Raw genomic sequence first — 21,096 nt, 5'->3', positions numbered from 1 at the left:
TTAAATAAAAATATTTTAAAACTCTAAAAAAATAAATGTAATGCAAACTATATAGGTTATTTTAATTTATCATTAACATTTAAAAATGAAAGATCTGATAATTTATAAAAATTATAATTTTGTTGATGTAGAAATTTCAAAATGTTTTCATTGCATGTGGTACTGGCTACATGTCAAGAATTTAATAAGCTAGTGATTACCCTATAAGAAAAACTAGCCACTGCAGAAATACAGGATTCATTAACAAGAATACATAGGACTCCACTGCAAATTACACATCTATAGATCATTCTATTTACATCCTTTTCATAGCCACATATTATGCAAAGAACACAATAGGGCCCAGAGACATGATCTGGTGGTACAACACCTGCCTTGAAAAATAAAGACACCTATTTAATCCCCAGCACCACTCCACATTTTTGTGAAGTATGATCTCTGGCTGTGCCCAACTGATATGCAATGTTAAAATCAAGTGTATGACCCCTGGGATACTATAATGAAGAGTGTGTCACTCCTGCATGCTGTAACAAAACAACAGAGGAAAAGGGAATAAAAGAAAAAGAATATCAGTGATTTTCATTGTATTAATTTCTTCGAGCAGTATTTCTCTTCTTTCTCACTATGTATTCACCAGGACATGAACAAACTTATCACTTGAGATGGTTAGAAATGTAAATTCTTGATCCAAGACAGACTTTCTGAATGAGAACCTCTGGGGGTTGATTTAACAATTTGGAAATAGCAGGACTATTTCTATCCTATGCAGTGACAGTAACTCTGTCTTTAAATATAAATATTCTACCTAAAGCGAAACATTTTGGATGTGTCTGTAATCTGTCAAGTCATCATTTCTTATTCCAAACGAGACTCTTATAAATCATGACAAATGTTCTGTTCCACTGTGTGATAGACATGTGGAAGAATGCTTCATTTTTGATTGTTGATGATTTCCAATTGCCACAGGCATCTATTAAATTTGCAGAAGGAAAACTTGGGCCCACACAGTAATAATCAAAGTGAGGAAATTGAATTATACAGAGAAGCAAATAACTACTTTCTCCTTATTAGCTTTGTATGAATAGAATGAATACATAAAGAGGTACTTGAAACTTAAAAAATAAAATAATATATTTCGTTGGCTGGGAATATACAACCTTGAAAGAACAGCTTTTTATTAATGTTCTCTCATAGATAGGGCACTTTTCTCACATTTTACACACCAGTATACCATTATCAATACTACGCCAGGCATCTAAAAAGTTCTCAAAAATATTTGTTGGCTAAATTAATTGAGGCTGCAAAATGTCATATCTATGTTTCAACTTCTGATTTAGGGTTCCCTTATTCATTTAACAAAACATAAGTAAAATTACCCTAATATTTTTTCAAGTACCACTTATCTTCTCTAAATTCCAATTGCCTTTTAAAAGTTCATTTAGAAGACATGCAGATCTTAAGAAATGCTATTAGAATATGTTTGAATATAAGTTAATAAATGTAAGAAATTTTATTTATTCTCCATTAAATGAATAAAATGGAGATAATTTCCTGCCATATTATAAATAGTATTTATTAAAAGATTATACTTTATCCCTTTAAAATTCCTTTATAAGCCCCCTTTATCTATTTTCTAGATACAGCCACAGAAAAGATTAATTTATTATATTTTTCTTTATTATTTCTCTTATTCTGCTTTTTCCATAAATGTACAAGATCTCTCAAGCTACCCTCCTACCCTCCAAATAAGATTCCTAGCAATCTCACGGTAGTCTAAATCTCTATGCATGTTTTTCTTCAAACAAATATCTACCTCACTTATTCCAACATTGCTAATCAATGTGTAAACTTCACTTATTTTTTGCATTATTGAATGTTATAGAATTTTCCTTAATATATTAATACTGTGTTCTCGAAGATATTCTTTTTCTGGAAGTTAGTGATTCTAGAGTCACAGTATACAACTAGCTTGATTGGCTTTAACATCTTCCTCAGATATAGTTTAGCGTCTAGTGTGAGGTATATAGAGGTCTTTATAATATTTCTCTTTTGTATCTGTTCTCTAGGCCTACTTTTCCCCCTTACCCCGCACTGTTTAGGATCTGAATAAATTCAAGGCAGGACTGAGAAAAAGGAGCCTTTTGCTGGAGGCTTGCTAGCTCTAGGATTGGAGCAGCTGGCTTGTTAGTAAATGCTTCTGTTCGAGTTTCTTGTCTCTTTTTACACTCATACCTCTGCGGATTATTTACTGCTGACTAATATACCTGGGACAGTTTCTCCTATTCTTCCTGGGTAGGGGATAAAGGGTTCCCCATTCCCTTTTGGGAACTGTGGAATAACCAGACCTTAACCCTATATCCAGCGAATGCTTGGCTTCATATAGCTCATATTAGACATAGTTGTGAACTAACTTAAAATGAGAGCTGTTTAACAATATACTTATATAAATTTTAAAGCCTAGACCAGATCTACATTATTGTTTTTATCCTGGCATACCTATTAACAATCTTTCTTTTTGCTGTAGAACCAAATCTATTTTGATATTATTGTGTTTTACCAAACTGTAGCCAACATTCACGCAATAAAACATTGAACAAAAATTGCACATTTCAACAATAACCCATGACATCAGGACAGACTAAGAAATGAATTTGACAGATGAAATGTCTATGCTTATTACTATCTTCTGTTTTATTTCTAAAAGTTGAAAAATCAAATAATACAGCAAGTATAATACTTAGTGTATTTAATATCATAACTCATTCATTGTCTGTTGCTTGGAAATCTCTCTGAGAAAAAGATGAATGTGTTACAAATCTTAACCTACATACTTTTACCTTTTACTTTTAAGGGCTTTTCCCACATATAGTACCTCTTATTGTTAAATCAGGTTGTGGATACTGGTATTCTTATTTTAAGAAGAAAAACAAAACTCCAAAGAGTTAATGCATTTATTTAGCCAGGCAGCCACAGATAGATACTATAATATAACTTAATGTTACCAGAAATATTTTTATTTCCTCTCTGATCCACTGGTGGGTTATCTGTTTAATTTTCAGATTTTAAGGTATATACAAATATATACATAAAAATAATATTGTAATATACCTAAAGATAATAGAGACAAGGGTCAGGAGAATTGGTCCATGTTAGGAAACTTGCTACAAAGAGTGGAGGGTAGGGGGTAAGGTGGGAGTGCAGTTAGGGCAGAGGAACAACCATTATTATAGTAAAAATTAAAAAATGTCACTCTAGACAAGAATTGAATACTGAAAGGAGATAAAGCAATACACATGATACCCCTTCAGTAATATAGCAAACCACAAAAGGGAAAAAAAGGAAGATTATGATAGAGATAAAGAGAATGGGAGCGAGAGATAGAGAAGAAAAATGTATGCCATAGGGAAAGGCAGGGGAAGTGTAGAGGGGAGGGCAAGAGGAAGACTGGAGATATTGCTGGTGGAAAATGTGCATTAGTGAAGGGAATGGTGTTGGATATTGTATAAGTGAAACTTTATAAAGAATTTTGTAACTGTATCTTAATAGTGAATCAATCGAAAATCATTAAAAATAACAAAGCCCAGTGTTATAATTGCATGACTTTCTATCCTTAAAAATATAAGGCCACACCCCTTTCTAATTAAAAAAAAAAGAAACATTCACTATAGAAATAAAGGAGCACTTCTTCCAAAGAAAGCTTGTAGGCACAGCATTTGGTATGCTTTCAAAGATTGCCCCCAAATACTAATCATGCTTTCCATTCACTTATTGCTTTTTCAAGGTATCTTATATTATCTCTTATATCAAACTTATAAAAAATACTTTGGTTGGGGCCGGACTGGTGGCACAAGTGGTAGGGCATTTGTCTTGCACGTGCTAACCAAGGACGGACCACGGTTCTATCCCTTGGCATCACATATTGGTTCCCAAGGCAGGAGCGATGTCTGAGTTCATTGCCAGGAGTAACCCCTGAGCATCATAGGGTGTGGCCCCAAAAAGAAAAAAAAAGGAACTTCAGTGTTTTCACTTTGTTTCCTCCAGAGGTCTCAAGGCTATATTGAAGCTGAATATAATGGATGTACTTGACTCCCAAGCCAAGTACCTTTAGTACCTTTTATTACCTTTGTTAAGAGACAATATTGGAAAATAAAATGAAAACATTTCCATGGAAATTATCAAATATTTGAACACTCTTAAATAAAATAATATCCTAATAATTAGAATGTAACACGAACACTCCCTTCTTTCAGGTCAAGTGCTTACAAATACTGAGTTGAATTATGTTTGAGTACCATGCATAGACATAACTGAACTTTTAGGAATAAAATTCTAAAGAAGACAGGTACTGGTAACATAATGCTTTATCTGCGTCATCTGGATGTCACATCTGAAGCACCTATTGGTGCTTTCATGAAACATAAGTAATAAACTGCAGTAAAAACTGTAACCTACACATATTTGGAGCACATATGTATGATCAGCAGCTCTTTCAGACTTTCCAGAGCATGATGTCTGCTTTCATAGTTATTACTGCAGACATTCCTTTGAAAGAACGTCTTACTATGTACTAAAGTACTAAAGGGCAAATGTCAAAAAAAAAATGCTGGGCTGAGCTCTCATTTACGTTTCCCTATTATTATTTTTTTTTTAATTCAAGTATGCTTTTGAGTTTCTGGGGCTTTGAAAACAGTCTATAGAAACACAAATTTTTATGGGTAGACCCTTAGGTCAATGCCTTAGGAAACATTAAATAAATAGTAAAATTATAAAGGAAAAGTGGACACTCTACCAATTGCTTTTTAAAGAGTGAGAATAAAATAATGTAGGGGCAGATACAGCACTTGGGAACACAGAAGTAACAATGCCCTTCTCTCCCCCAGCCCATTCGATGATGGCAAATGAAGCCTGTGTTTTGCAGGAGAGCAACATGGATAAGAATGAAACACTGGGCTCTTTTGTCACGTGGGAGAGCAGATCACAGTAACCTCTACAGACATCTATTGTCTATTGACATCTTCTGGTTGAGAGAAATGAGAAGAAATGGTCTTCAAGAAGGCAATGTTTTCGCATTTACAGAAAAAGGGTAACTTAAAACCTCTTTCAAATTATCCAGATGCTATCTCTAAACTGCTAAATTCAATAGTTAACTCAATGTACTCACCATTTTTCTCCATGTATAGATAGACACAACTAGTAAATCTCACATATGTTCATACATAATCCAATTCCTGATCATGTTAATGTCTGTTAGCGACATCCTAGCAGATGTCTGTGAATATACTAGGATTTATCACAATAAAGTAATTTTGAGTTTCACCATAATTGTTACTTTTGTCTATTTTTTAACTTCATATAAATTAAATCACAGATATATACTTTATAACTTATGGCTTTTTTTAACTAAATAACAGCTTGACATTCATCCATTTTGTGGTATATTTCAATAATGTATTCACTTTATTGTTTTGTAATATTTCATTGAATAAAACAGATTGTTTTATTCTGTTGCTGAATATTTAATTTATTTCTAATTTGTACTATTATGATATTCATTATGCATTGATTATTTTCTAATATAAACAGAATTTTGCCTTGATATCCTCATTTAATGATAGTCTGTTATACAAGTTCATTCATATTACTTACATTCAGTATTCAGGTATTTGGCAATTACAAATATGAGAGTTTTGTGGAGAGTTAAACATATCGTACTAGATTGGAGCAATAGCAGAGTGAATACGGTGCTTGTCTGGCAAGCAGCTGATCTTACATCACATATGGTCTGCTAGACCACCAGGTGTGATCACTGAGTCACAGACAAGAGCTTCACTGGATGTGGTTCATAAAATAAAACAAACGATAAAATCTCATGTCTTATTATACTACCAAGTTTGAAATGTTAAGGAACAGTTGAAGTTAGAGGGATAGTTTCAAGTATGTTGAATATGTGCATTTAATGTATAAATAGAGAGAGTTGAGCCTGATTCTTTACTCTAGAAAACTTCTGTAGAATACTTAGGATATATTCTTATAGTACCAGTCTTTTGATTGGCATCTTTTAACCATGTGAACCAACTATCTAATAAGACAAAGAAACCTAGGCCTTGTCATTTAAATACTTAAATAACTACTTCCTGGACAAAATTCAATTCCATTATAATTGGCGCACTGGATAGTTGATAACTCCTCGCAGTCATTTTCATGCTGCAAATTATGTAGTAGGGAGTCAGTGTTATTTCATTCGAGTAGTATGCAATTTTGATAATTGAAAATTTCCTTATCCTCATATCAAATGTATTCTGTATACATTTTCCAAATGATATATTTTTCTATGTTCATTAAAGAGTTATGGAAATATCTGAGCTTCCCCTGCCATACAACATAAATAACAGAAAAATAAAATTAAAGAAACGACATGGAGTGAATCAATAAAAAGAGCAAGGATAACTCCAGAGGAGCAAGATAATAACAAGACTGATTCAAAGACAAAGTCATAGACCAAGTCAAGCAGGCAGTATAATTAACCCTAAGAGAATGAGCTTAAAATGGAACTTTGGAAGAGATCAAGCATTGTACTTGGACAAAGAAAAGTGATAATCTCCAAATTAGACATACTTCACTTATTATAATTACTAGTGATAAGTACAGAAAATTTAATCAAAAGGGCTAATGTTGAGATTAAAAGCTGACCACCACGACAACTACTTTGCCATCTGGGAACATATATAAGAAAAAATATGGGTCTACCAAATTCTACCACATATAAGTACAAGTTTTATTCTACTCCATAGTATACAGCATCTCTATCAGCACTGCTAAGATGTCCAGACTCTCTCTGCCATTGAATATTCTTCTGATTCAATTCACCTTGTCTGAAACTTTAATTCTACTCCCCATGTGATAGTTGAGCATACCTTGCCAATAACAATCAGTGTTATTGAATTCCAGTATTTTAGACTACATCAATCCACCTTGTGAAATTAGGAAGGTGAGTTCCTAGATGGTTTTCAAACATCAACTACTGTCTGTGGATGACAGCCTTTACAGAAATTCTCAAATCTACCAGTGACCTTGGGTAAAAATATCTTACTATCCTTGAAAAGAGCCTTCCTAGATTGTTTGGAACAGAAAAAAGTGAAAAAAATTAATTATACTTATAAAGCACCTATTTTAGGTGATATCCCTTCACAGCAACAGGCTGAAGAATGCAATAAGGAAGAAGAGATTGGTTCTATGTTCTACAATGAGTCAATAAAAAATTAAAATGTAAAGTTTTTACTTTATTAAATCAAATAATGCATGCCTGGTATCCACATACCTGTCAGGATAGAGTCTTAAATTAAAAAAATTATTAATGTGGGTATATCACTTCCTTCATGTCTTTAGAGAAAGGGCTCTTTGAAGATGTCTCAGTGTTCTCTAGTTACAGAGCATTCCTTCACTTTGACCTACAAGACACTCAGGCTATGTAGGACAAAGTTATTACCTCCTTTTTATCTGTGATAATTATCAGAACATTGATAATTGTAGTTACTAGATCTAATATAACAACCTTTTTCAATTTACTATGAATGAAAGCTTCAATAATTGTAATGTGATTGCACAGCAGGCTATATTTTCAGTTCAATTTAGCACAACAGAATGTGGACCCTATTGCTTTCAGATGATTTGATAATCCAGTTCCAAATCCAATCAGTAGGATATCTTTCTTGAATAAATGACTATTTAAGAACTAAATGTAAAAACTTTGATTTTAATGTTCTCAAAATATGAGAAAAGAGTCTGGGAACAGCAAGGCAGGGAAATTTCACTGTTCTTGTCACTTTCTCTCAATGAAGCAGGAAGATATAGTCAGGAGGCACAGTAAATGCATCTGCTAAGTGACTTGGAATACCTCTACTCTTATCTAGGGAGTAAAAATGTCAAAAATGTCTAGAGATTTTCGTAGTAATTCCAACTAGGGTACCTATTAGTATCTCGTAAATAGAGATACCGTTCCAGGTAATGGTCAAACCAAGAAAACTTAAAGAAGTGCAGCAAATATCTGACAAAAGAACCCAACTGTAAAAGAACGAAGAGTATATAGAAGGTATTTCGCAGAAAACACAAATGAAGATTAATACATGAAATACAAAATTGGTTACCCAGTTCTGAAATTATGGTAAGGCATCATTTTACACTCAAGTGAGTGGCAAGAACTAAGATATCAAACAAGGGAAGAACAGGTCTCAAGGGAAATCTCTTACTTTTAGTTGAAAATTTAAATGGTACCATCTCTTTGGGAAGTGATTTCTGAGCGCATAGCCAGGAGTAACCTCTGAGCTTTACTGGATGTGGGCCAAAAAAAAAATAAGATTTAAATGATAAAATACATCAAGGATATTCAATATAAATCACCTATATCTTAGGGTTACTTGCTAAATTATAGCCCTATTAATATAAACATAATCTTCATTATTATTGTAACTTCTTGGAGTAAAAAATGTAACAATCCACCCATATTCTCCTGACATTCTTTTATTTTTCTGTTCATAATTTTCAAATGCTGGGCTTAATATATTCTTCTGGTTTCTAGAGCTCTCTTTACTCACATACACAGTAGAGCAGTACCTTGTACTTTTCCAGTAAAGGAACAACCCTCAACCAAAGCAAGTAGTTACATATACTAATTCCCTTGTGGAGGATAAATTCAGCTTATGCTCATACTACATATAAGAATTATCTAATAAGATAATGTACCTCTCGGTCATTATGACAATAATGAGGTTTTTATATGTTTTTTTCCTATATAAGATATCCAGATTACTACAAAATATATAGCATCACCTTTTTTTTTGCTTTTGGATCATGCATTTTTATTTATTTTTTATTTTTTTATTTAAACACCTTGATTACAAACATGATTGTTTTTGGGTTTCAGTCATATCAGATGATATCCACCCTCCATCACCAGTACAACATTCCCATCACCAATGACCCAAATATCCTTCCTCCCCTCCCCGTTCCTACCTGTCCTCTAGACAGTCTTTCCACTTCCCTCATATATTCTCATTTTTAGGATAGTTCGTAATGTAGTTATTTCTCTAAATAAACTCATCACTTTTTGTGGTGAGGTTCATAAGGTTGGCTGTAATGGCTAGCCCTCCTCTCTTTTGTCTCTAAGAATTGTTGAGAAATGTCTTTCATTTTTCTTAAAACCCATAGATGAGTGAGACCATTCTCTGTCTTTCTCTCTCTCTGACTTATTTCACTCAGCATAATAGATTCCATGTACATCCATGTATAGGAAAATTTCATGACTTCATCTCTCCTGACGGCTGCATAATATTCCATTGTGTATATGTACCACAGTTTTTTTAGCCATTCATCTGTTGAAGGGCATCTTTGTTGTTTCCAGAGTCTTGCTATGGTAAATAGTGCTGCAATAAATATAGGTGTAAGGAAGGGGTTTTTGTATTGTATTTTTTGCGTTCTTAGGGTGTATTCCTATGAGTGGTATAGCTGGATCATATGGGAGCTCAATTTCCAGTTTTTGAAGGAATCTCCATATAGCTCTCCAGAAGGGTAGAACTAGTCAGCATTCTCACCAGCAGTGGATAAGAGTTCCTGTCTCACCGCATCCTCGCCAACACTGCTTGTTCTCATTCTTTGTGATGTGTGCCAGTCTCTGTGGTGTGAGGTGGTACTTCATAGTTGTTTTGATTTGCATCTCCCTGATGATTAGTGATGTGGAACATTTTTTCATGTGCCTTTTGGCCATTTGCTTTTCTTCTTTATCAAAGTGTCTGTCCATTTCTTCTCCCCATTTTTTGATGGGGTTAGATGTTTTTTTCTTGTAGAGTTCTATGAGTACCCTGTATATTTTGGATATATTAGCCCCTTATCTGATGAGTATTGGGTGAATAGTTTCTCCCACTCAGTGGGTGGCTCTTGTATCCTGGGCACTATTTCCTTTGAGGTGCAGAAGCTTCTCAGCTTAATATATTCCCATCTGTTAATCTCTGCTTTCACTTGCTTGGAGAATGCAGTTTCCTCTTTGAAGATGCCTCTAGTCTCAATGTCATGGAATGTTATAACTACATGTTGTTCTATATACCTTATGGTTTCAGGTCTGATATCAAGGTCTTTAATCCATTTGGATTTTACCTTCGTACATGATGTTAACTGGGGTATTATTATTGGTGTATGGAAAGGCCATTGATTTTTGTGTGTTAATTTTGTAGCCTGCCACCTTGATATATGAGTCTATTGTTTCTAGAAGCTTTTTGGTAGAGTCTTTAGGGTTTTTCTAAGTAGAGTATCATGTCATTTGCAAACAGTGAGAGCTTGACTTCTTCTTTTCCTATCTGGATTCCCTTGATATCTTTTTCTTGCCTGATTGCTATAGCAAAGACTTCCAGTGCTATGTTGAATAGGAGTGGTGAGAGAGGACAGCCTTGTCTTGTGCCAGAATTTAGAGGGAAGACTTTTAGTTTTTCTCCATTGAGGATAATATTTGCCACTGGCTTGTGGTAGATGGCTTTAACTATATTGAGGAAGGTTCCCTTCATTCCCATCTTGCTGAGAATTTTGATCAAAAATGGGTGTTGGACCTTATCAAATGCTTTCTCTGCAGCTATTGATATGACCATGTGATTTTTATTTTTCTTGTTGTTGATGTGTGTATGATGTTAATAGATTTACAGATGTTAAACCATCTTTGCATTCCTGGGATGAAATCTACTTGATCGTAGTGGATGATCTTCTTTTTTCTTTTTAAATAATATCTTTAAGTACCATGATTACAAACATGTTTGTAGTTGGTTTCAGTAATAAAAACATCCTCCTTCACCAATGCAACATTCCGACTATATCCCTCCTCCTCCATCCCTGCCTGTATTCGAGACAGGCATTTTTTTCCTCTCACTCACTATCATTGTCATGATAGTTGTCCGTGAGTTATTTCTCTGACTGAACTCACCACTCTTTGTGGTAAACTTCATACTGCGGGTCGATCCTTCCAGCTCTTACCTCTATTGCCTCTGGGTATTAATACATTAATGTCTTTTATTTTTCCTACATCCCACAAATGAGTAAGACTATTCTGTGACTATGCTCTCCCTCTGCCTTATTTCACTCTGTATAATAGTTTTTTTTTTTAATTTTGATCTTCTTAATGAGGCATTGAATCCAATTTGCCAGGATTTTGTTAAGGATCTTTGCATCTGTGTTCATCAGCGATATTGGTCTGTATTTTCCTTTTTTCGTAGCATCTCTATCTGGTTTAGGTATCAAGGTGACGTTGGCTTCATAAAAGCTATTTGGAAGTGTTCCCGTTTTTTCGATTTCATGAAAGAGTCTTGCCAGGATTGGTAGTAGTTCCTCTTGGAAAGTTTGATAGAATTCATTAGTGAATCCATCTGGACCTGGGCTTTTGTTTTTCGGCAGACATTTGATTACCGTTTTAATTTCATCAATAGTGATGGGGTTGTTTAGATATGCTACATCCTCTTTATTCAACCGTGGGATGTTATAAGAGTCCAAAAATTTATCCATTTCTTCCAGGTTCTCTTTTTAGTGGCATAGAGTTTCTCAAAGTAGTTTCTGCTTACCCTTGGAATCTCTTCAATATCAGTAGTGATCTCCCCCTTTTCAGTTCTAATATGAGTTATCAAGTTTCTCTCTCTCTCTCTCTCTCTTTGTTAGTTTTGCTAATGGTCTATCAATCTTGTTTATTTTTTCGAAGAACCAACTTCTGCTTTCATTGAATGTTTCAGACTGTTTTTCTGGGTTTCCACTTTGTTGATTTTTGCTCTCAGCTTTGTTATTTCCTTCTGTCTCCCTATTTTTGGGTCTTTTTGTTGAGCAGTTTCTAGTTCTATGAGCTGTGTCATTAAGCTATTCAGGTAGGCCCCTTCTTCCTTCCTGATATGTGCTTGCAAAGCTATAAGTTTTCCTCTCAGTACTGCTTTTGCTGTGTCCCATAAGTTCTGATAGTTTGTGTCTTTATTATCATATGTTTCCAGGAAAGTTTTGATTTCTTCTTTGATTTCATCTCAGACCCACTGGTTATTCAGCATGAGGCTGTTTAACTTCCAGGTGTTAAAGTTTTTTTTTCTTTCTGTGTCCCTTTGGAATTCACAACTAATTTCAGATACTTGTGGTCAGCGAAGGTAGTCTGCAAAATTTCTATCCTCTTGATATTATGGAGGTATGTTTTATGTGCCAGCCTGTAGTGTATCCTGGAGAATGTTCCATGTACATTGAAGCAAAATGTGTATCCAGGTTTCTGGGGGTGGAGAGTCCTAAATATATCTATTAGGCCTCTTTCTTCCATTTCTCTTCTCAGGTCTAGTATATTCTTGTTGGATTTCAGTCTGGTTGACCTATCCAGTATTGACAAAGCCGTGTTGAGGTCCCCAACAATTACTGTATTGTTATTGATATTATTTTTCAGATTTGTCAACAATTTTATTAAATATATGCTGGCCCCTCATTTGGTGCATATATGTTTAGGAGAGTGATTTCTTCCTGCTGTACATATCCCTTGATTAATACAAAATGTCCATCTTTGTCCCTTACACCTTTTCTGAGTATAAAGTTTGCATCACCTGGTATTAGTATGGCCACTCCAGCTTTTTTATGGGTGTTGTTTCCTTGAATAATTTTCCTCCAGCCATTTATTTTGAGTCTATGTTTGTTCTGACTATTCAGGTGTGTTTCTTGTAGGCAGCAGAAGATTGGATTGAGTTTCTTGATCCATTTAGCCACTCTGTGTCTCTTAACTGGTGCATTTAGTCGATTAACATTGAGAGAAAGAATTGTCCTGGGATGTAATTCCATCTTTATGTCGAAATTTGGTGTGTCTCTTGGTTAGTCTTGTCTTAAAATAGATCTTTCAGTTTTTCTCTTAAGACTGGTTTTGAGTCTGTAAAGTTTCTGAGCTGTTGTTTGTCTGTGAAACCATGTATTCTTCTCTCAAACCTGAAAGTGAGTTTTGCTGGGTGCAGTATTCTAGGCGAAGCAATTATTTCATTGAGTTTTGTCACTATGTCCCACCATTGCTTTCTGGCCTGGAGTGTTTCTGGTGATGGTCTGCTGTAAATCTCAAGGATGTTTCCTTGAGTGTAATTTTCCTTTTTGATCTGGCTACTTTCACAATTCTGTCTCTATCTTGGGATTCAGCATTTTGACTAGGATGTGTCTTGGGGTATTTTTTCTGGGGTCTCCTTTGGTTGGTTGTCTTTGGGCACGCTGGATTTGATCACATATATTCTTTAGCTCTGGAAGTTTGTCTTTAATAATGTTCTTGACCGTTGATTCTTCCTGGAGATTTTCTTCCTGGGTCTCTGGGGCTCCAATGATTCTTAAGTTGTTTCTGTTGAGCTTATCATAGATTTCTATTTTCATCTGTTCCCATTCTTTGACTAATTTTTCCATTGTCTGTTCATTTGCTATAAGTTTATTTTCCAATCTCTCCTGCTGTATGGAGTTATTTATCTCATCTTCTACAGCACTAATTCTATTCTCATCTTCTGTTACCCTGTTGGAGAGCTCATCCATTTTGCCATTCAGTTCGTTTACTGAGTTTTTTCAGGCCTGTTATTTGACCTGTTATTTCAGTTTGGAGTTTTCTGATTTCTGTCTTTATATTTTCTTGGTTTTTATTAGTGTTCTGTTCAGCTCGATTCATGGTTTCTTTGAGTTCTTTGAGCATCTTCCATATTTCTTGTCTAAACGCCTTATCTGAGAGACTGAATAGTTGGTTGGCCATTTTCTGGTCATCAGAATTGTAATCTTCATTTTCTATGTCTGATGTTGGCCTGCGTTCTTTCCCCATTGTCACACTTGTATTGTGGAAATTTCTACGTGTTGTGGTGGTATTTATTGGCTAAATGATATGCATGGTCACGCTCCTCTGGCTCCGCCCTTTCTGGATGAGTCGACTTGCCTCCAAGGGATGGGAGTCCTCCGTGGATGAAGCCTCACACATGATCAAATCTTAGGCCCGAGCACGCAGCAGAGAAGACAGTCCAGAGAGAAATGCTGGGCTTCAGTGATCCAGCACAGTTCCTAGTGTGATTTTTTCTTCTTGTTGCAGTGGCGTTCTTTCATTAGAAAGAGAGCACAGCCTAGCGAGGCAAAGCGGCTGTGCTCTTCTGGAGCCTGTGGGAGAGCGAATTTTCTGGGCCCTTTTAGGCCCACTCCCAAGAGGTTCAGGGGACAGGACAGTAGAGAAAACACACACAGGTAGCACTCACAGTTTCTCACAGCCAGGAACCACTGGGCAGGCCTAGATTTTCTCAGGCTGATGTCACAAACAGGGGACCTGCCTTCTGCAAAGTACTGCTCAGAGTCGGTTTTCACGATTGGAAGCAGTTTCTTGGTGTTCCGGCCCGTGAATGAGCCCGTGGGAGAGCGAATTTTCTGGGCCCTTTTCGGCCCACTCCCTAGAGGTTCAGGAGACAGGACAGTAGAGAAAACACATACAGGCAGCACTCACAGTTTCTCACAGTTGGGAACCACTGGGCAGGCCTAGCTGCATCACCTTTTAATTAAAAAGCAGACTATGTTTTCATTATCTTTTGACTTAAAAGCAATAAATTAAAGCATTCCTAAACTTTCTGTTTTACTTTTTATTTTCTAGAAATTCTTGTTTTAAATTTGAAAGAGTAGGCTTACAATGATCTCACGGATATCAGTTTAGTTAGTCAAAACCAATCAGAAAATGTGGTTTAAATTTTTTGACCTTTCTTCAATAATCTGATCATGACTCAATGCTATAAGTTTATAGGGGTAGGATTAGTTTCAATTGGCATTTGGTAGTTCTGTGGAAGGCCACCTGGCACCATGGTATTGATCCTTTTACAAGGCAGAGGTTCATGCCAGTGATTTAAAATACATTGCTGAAAATCTAAATATACCCCAGAAGTACCCTGTAACAGATTGTCAAAGCTATTCATTGAAAGTGGAAAGATGGGCTTATACCGGCTTACATGTTCACAGAGCCTATATTTAGTTATCTGAAGTGTGAGATATAAAATACCACTCTGTTGACAAGAGTCTTGTCTCCACTGAGATTAAGATATTGCACCATTATCTATATAATCCACCCCATATAACAAAGAAAAGGATCCTCAGCCCTGGAAGTCTTAGTCCTTTCTGATGGAGACTAGACTTTCTTTATTATTTTGTAGTTTATATTTTGCCTTTATTAAAGTATTACAGGTGTGACTGAACTTTTTTCAGTTACTCAAAACTGTATAACTGTTGCATTGAGGCTATTATTGGATGAGCAAAGAGTGGAGGAAAAGAGGGTTCCTACTATAGCATCCAAAAAGAGTTATTTCAGAAATTAATAAATATTAGAAAGCGGGATTCTCCACTTTGTTGGGTTTGTAGAATATTATTTTGCTCATTTACATATAAATTCATTTGACATTGGACTTTCATGCAATCTCATGTTCCATTGGATGCGTTGATTTCTTTAATTCTTTTTTTTTTTTTTTTTTTTTGGTTTTTGGGCCACACCTGGCGTTGCTCAGGGGTTACTCCTGGCTGTCTGCTCAGAAATAGCTCCTGGCAGGCACGGGGGGACCATATGGGACATCGGGATTCGAACCAACCACCCTTGGTCCTGGATCGGCTGCTTGCAAGGCAAACACCACTGTGCTATTTCTCCGGGCCCGATTTCTTTAATTCTTGAGTTAACTTTCCTTATCCACCCACCTCTCTTGTGTAGACTTTGCACATTGGTCAACACAACCTAATACATGAAACCATCACTGAACAAACATTTATCTACTAGACATGCTTAAATATATGTACTGTTGTCTTTTTAAAATATTAATCTTGAGTAGTGTTTTAGCTTTGTTTTCTTTCTCTCTTCCATCATATCCAATAGAAAAGTTAGAGTTTTGAAGTCATGCTTGAATGACCTAACTTAAGTGTTACTAAAAATTCACAGTTTTTTTTTTTAATCTAGAAGGGACTCTTTACACATGATTCTTCAGACAATTCTCTCAGTTCTTTAAAAAACAATATGTGCAGAAGTAAGATATAATAAAAGGAGAGTATTCATGAAAGCATCCGGAAGAGTCACATTATCAACTTGCCTAAGGCTTGCCTAAGGCTGAAGTAATGGTACAGAGGGTAAGATTCTAGGCTTGCATATACCTGGGTTTGATCTTTGACATACGTAATGAGTTCTTAAGCTTTATAGGAATGATTCATAGCACAGAGCCAAAACAAAGCCTTAGGAGCTTATAGTTACTCCAAAGACTCATAGAATGCAAGGCAGAATTTTCTTTCTCACTATTAATATCAACTCTTTAGTTTCAAAAGCCACAAACTTATACTTAAATAAACTTTAATTTGAAATAGTAAAATAAATGATCATTTTGTATTAGAACACAAGTAATTAGCATGCTTTTATATAAAATTAAAATTATATTTGAGGATAATTGGCAGTCACCTATGGTAATCTAGCTGAAGCAGCTCCTAAATATACTGAAATTCATCTCTCTCCTAAACCAACTGATGATTATCTCTTACTTGTCCATTTACTACTGAGCCTTCAGCCTTAGCACTCAAAATGCATAATAGCCTCTAGGAATATAACAAACTCATTTCCCTGCTAATAATTCTCAAATGGCATTTCTTTTGTTAAAGTAAAAGCAATATATATATATCAATATATATATATATTTGTCCATGGATAAAAATATTTATCATTTTTTTAAATTTTGGGGCCACACTTGGTGATGCTCAGGAGTTACTCCTGGCTATGCACTCAGAAATCACTCCTGGCTTGGGGAACCTATGGGACACTGGACACTGGAATCAAACCAAGGTCTGTCCTGAATCAGCCATATGCAAAGCAAACCCTACTGCTGTGCCATTGCACCGGCTCTATAAATCTTTATACTTTTTTTTATCTCTTTCATAATGTTTCTCCAAATACCTTCTAAAATAACTATGTTTTCTTACTGAATGTTGACCATATGCCTCACTTGGTTTATGACTCACTAAAAGTTTATCTTTAAGTTATTCCTCAGTTTGCACATTTCATGGCTTCATTCTTTGTACTTAATTCTGAGTACAAATAGCCTGCCAATTATCCTTTATCTCATTAGCCTTTGTACCAAGTAGATGACCATAAATATTGCCTGCCTGTTTCATTGTGCATTTCACTATTTACTTGTCTACTCCTTCAAGGCCAAGCACATGCCTATTTGGGTCTAGTATTGTACTTCTACTCTTCAGAAGCTCCTACTAAGTACTTGTTGCCTAAATCAAGGGATTTATGCTTTGCAAATGCATTATCCTTTAAAATTGATATACTATGAACACATTAGTCTCAAGGATAAAACATGATTTACCATTTTATATATCATGAAATGACCACCACAGTTAATCTAATTTATATATATATGAATATATATAATCAACAATGGCAGATTATTCTCTTGTGATTAGAAGTTCTAAGATACACTTTCAAATAAATTATAAAGAGTGATTAGCTACAGTCATCATGTGCCACATTATATCTTTAGGACTTCTTTATTTAATAGAAAGTTTGCACATTTTGTTCCCTTCATCCACTTCCCCTTCCCTTTCCCCTTCCCAATCTCTGACTGAAAACAATCAAGTCTATGATGTTGGAGCTTTATTTATCTATTCACTTAGTTTCTACATGTAGATGAGGTCAAGTTACTTATTTCACTTAGCATAAAGGCCTCAATGTCTATTAGAGCTATGTCACATTGCATATTTTAATAGTTTTATTACTAAATAATATTCCATTATACATATATAAATTAAGGTTTAAAAGGGTAAATTATAGCATAATTTCTCCACTACCTTTTTAATGATGACTCTGTAGAAATAAAACTCCAGAGGAGTGTTGATATTTTAGTCTGTAATTTTTTGTTCACGTTCCTCAGAGCTCTTCATTTCTGCTCAGCGTTCATTTTGGCAAGAGGTAGAAGTATTCTGCCATAGCGTATTTCTGTAAAAACATGGGGACAACTTTAGTTAGAATCCCACCAACATTATGCTCTGTTTAAAAATAAACATATACCTCATTTACTTTACATTCTCCTACATGCTTTGTATCATTTCTTCAGTTTTCGTCATTCCCTGGAATACAGCAGCTGTTCTGTAGCTTCTAACAAAGACACCCTCAGATTATTTTAGACTCCCCTTAGCACCTAACTGTCCTTCACAGTACTTTGATCATTTCACTGTGAATCCATCGCCAATAAATGGCGAGGTCTTTTGGAGAACCTGAACTTCTGGGCCTGATCCACTCATCTGTAATTGTGCGTGTTTAATATAGTTGATTCTCATTATCTCCAGGACAGTAGTTCTGTTCTTTAAAGTTGCTACAACAGCGAACACTGCAGATGATTGCTGCAGCACTATAGTATGAAAAACAGAGAACTAGGTTTCTGCTAGTCTCTGGACCCTACATTTTCATCAATCACACAACACATACATGTTATTATGATTTTACATGCACTTCCATTTAAGGATACCTTATTTAATACATATCACTGACTTATTAATACTCAATTGACAGCCAACAGCACTAAAGCTCACTTCTAATGAGCTTATCTAAGAAGGGTATAGTCTCTTTAGGCACACAATAGGGAACAGTATGCAGAACACTGGTGGGGGGTGTTCTGGTGGGGGGACCTTTTAAGAGACATCATTCCCCAAAAGAGGAAAAAAGGGACAAAATGCATAAAACACATAAAAATTTCTGCAACTGAAAAATCTATGAATAATGATTGGCTATAAACACTTCTGTTGTATCAATTATGCACAGCTCTTACAAGTTCTTAGCCTTATTTATAGTTTTGCATAGCACTGCCATTTAAACGAGCAAAGAATAAATACTATTGATGAGATAGAAAGGGACTAAATACAGACTTCCTATGCTGCATCAAAGATCCAGGAATGCAAGAAGTTATTCACTATCCTAATAAAAAGACAAATTATAGCTCTTTTCTCTAGCTGATATTAATCATTGCTTATCCAATTTTTGAACGAGTCCAAAGAAAATTTCCCTGAAAATAATAATAGGTTAAGTCTACCTTATCCTTTAAGGGACAGCTCAAATTGTCCTCAGGAGATGCTTCAATTCTTCTCTAAGAATAGCAAGAAATACCTACTTTTAATTCATTATATGCATCAGTTAACTGTAGGTACACAATGAGCACACTTAGAGACTTATTTTCTGTAAAGTGCCAGAAATTTATGACAATGAAGATATTCCACATTAAGTATAGTACAGTTAAAAAATGTTTCAAGCTACTTTCTGAATATGAATTTATGGTTAATTTTTTAATCTTTCCAATTAACTTAGATCTGTGACATTTTAAGCAGGTTAATTCAATCTTATTTTATTTGCAGCTATGGGGAGCAAATTTGTTACTAAAATAATCCAACAATCACCTAAATTCTAAACTATCATTGCTAAAATCTGTAGGACTTGCTAAATGACTGTCACCACAGTAGCAGTATTTTATTTAGAAAAGGAGAAATTTTAGAAAGATGATTATGAATGTTCATTTTCTGTGTGCTTTTAATTTAGTTCAAAATGAGCAAAAAACATAGTAGTCACTCTCTTTGAAATTCTTGTGATATTTTTGTGCATATCCCAGATTACCAAATATGATAGTCAGAAAATAATTTCAGAACTGATAGCATGTACCTATGCTATCATATGCATAAAATTATATTAGTGTAATATAAAATTGCATATACTATTCATATACTATTAATACAACATTACATATGATATCATATGCATACTAATTACTGCATAATAATTAAAATTTAATGTATTTTACCAAAGTAATATATTGACCCAGAAAAACAAAACTGATTAATGCAACTTATTTTAGTTTTTACTAAAATCATTACATAAATATCGCTATTTGCTTTGTATTTATTTTCATAAATATTACTTTAAATTTTCTATTTATTCTGAACATAAACAAATTAAACAAAGTTGATACCATACAATTCTTTTAATATATCTGTAAAGAATTATTAAATTTTCTCAAATTTTTTTCTTTTTAAACATGCCACCAAGAAACTTTTGGGTATTTTTGGCAAAGCTCTATTACAGGTACTGGCCTACTAAAAGCAAAGTCATGTTTATTAGGCCATGTTCAATAATGATGATAAAACTGTGAAACTACTGACAATGTGTAATGATAACTAAACTTGATATTTTGCTTTTCCAAACTTTGAGTGAAAGAGGTTAAATTTTTGATAAATGTAGAAATACCCCTGTAGTAGTTGCTTGATTTGGGACAATTCACTATATTTTGAGTGTATTTACTGAAAATAGTGATAAATACCATTTCCATAACAGTGTGCTTTTCTTCTGAGTAAAGAGAAAAATGGCTTAAGTAAAAGAGCTTGCCCAATAGAAAATCATAAAAACGTTAGTTCATATTTTTACTAAGTGTAAAACTGACTTAAGCAGCAAGAATAAGATTTTTAGAACCAAAAACAAACAAAAATAAGTAACGTATCACCTGTAAAAATACTTAACAAAAACCTATAGCTTATTTACATATTAACTTAGCACCCACCACAAAAAAGTTCTATAGCTGTGATGTATATGTTATAAAAATGGAGTTATACCCATCAAGGAAAAATAATTAAATCTTCTTTAAAGTTAAAAAAATTTTTTTGGTTTGAGGACTATGCCTGGTGCTGCTCAGGGCTTAGTCTTGTCTTGGTGCTCAGGCCAGATATATGTGGTGTCAGGGATTGAATCCAGGTCAGCCAAATGCAAGGAAAGTGTCTTACCTCTCTAAAATACCTTTGGCTTCATTATGCCCCCAACACATTCATTTATGCTGTGTTGAATATTGCATTTTCATAGATTCTCTGCTAAGCTAATCAATATTGAGCACCTTGACTATTAGGTTACATGGAAAGACCAAAATGTTATTACAAGTGGCACCAAAGATATGGGTATGTAATTCAGCCAACCAAATTGGCAGATTTTTAAAACACTTCAAGATTCTTTTTCCAATACAATGGAACAAAGTTTTACCATCAACTATATTAGAACAATTTTATTTCCTCCAT

General features: G+C 34.7%; 1 protein-coding gene across 1 annotated transcript in view; it reads right to left on the bottom strand.

Annotated features, from left to right (window-relative positions):
* Window positions 1-17,986, bottom strand: part of PAK5 (p21 (RAC1) activated kinase 5) — a 177,053-nt gene extending 159,067 nt beyond the window's left edge. Inside the window, exon 1 of the mRNA XM_049780224.1 lies at window positions 17,842-17,986. The gene's annotated coding sequence lies outside the window, so the exon portion shown is untranslated. The remainder of the gene's footprint in view (window positions 1-17,841) is intronic.
* Window positions 17,987-21,096: the final 3,110 nt, after the last annotated feature.

The sequence above is a fragment of the Suncus etruscus genome, chromosome 9, assembly GCF_024139225.1.
Source record: "Suncus etruscus isolate mSunEtr1 chromosome 9, mSunEtr1.pri.cur, whole genome shotgun sequence".
Classification (NCBI taxonomy): domain Eukaryota; kingdom Metazoa; phylum Chordata; class Mammalia; order Eulipotyphla; family Soricidae; genus Suncus; species Suncus etruscus.
Note: the sequence above shows the minus strand (reverse complement) of the source record. Positions and strands in the feature narration are given on the sequence as shown.